This window comes from Populus euphratica, unplaced genomic scaffold, assembly GCF_000495115.2.
Source record: "Populus euphratica unplaced genomic scaffold, PopEup_1.0 scaffold796.1, whole genome shotgun sequence".
Lineage (NCBI taxonomy): Eukaryota > Viridiplantae > Streptophyta > Magnoliopsida > Malpighiales > Salicaceae > Populus > Populus euphratica.
This window is the reverse complement of record NW_011500657.1, coordinates 86530-86908: the sequence shown is the minus strand read 5'-3', so window position 1 is coordinate 86908 and position 379 is coordinate 86530.

Below are 379 nucleotides of genomic sequence, written 5' to 3'. Positions count from 1 at the left end.
CAAAGGGAGCAATGGTTTTGGCTCAGGGAAAGAAAACCGACCACAAGTTTAGCAGATATAATTGCCTCTACTGAAGTAGACAGAGGCTTATCTAGAGGCAGATCAAAATCCAGGTACAGAAGTAAAAGCAAGTTTAGACCCAGAAAGCAGGTTGAATGTTGGAATTGTGGCAAACTTGGTCATTTCATGAGGAGTTGCACAAAAAAAAAAAACTTGAAGCTGATTCTGCAAACGCCACTACAAACGAGGTACAAGATGCTTTAATTCTTGCTATACATAGTCCTATTGATGATTGAACTATGGCATTATAGACTCGATCATATGAGTCAAAAGGGGATGAAGATACTTCAGTCAAAGGGAAAGCTGCCAGAGTTAAAAA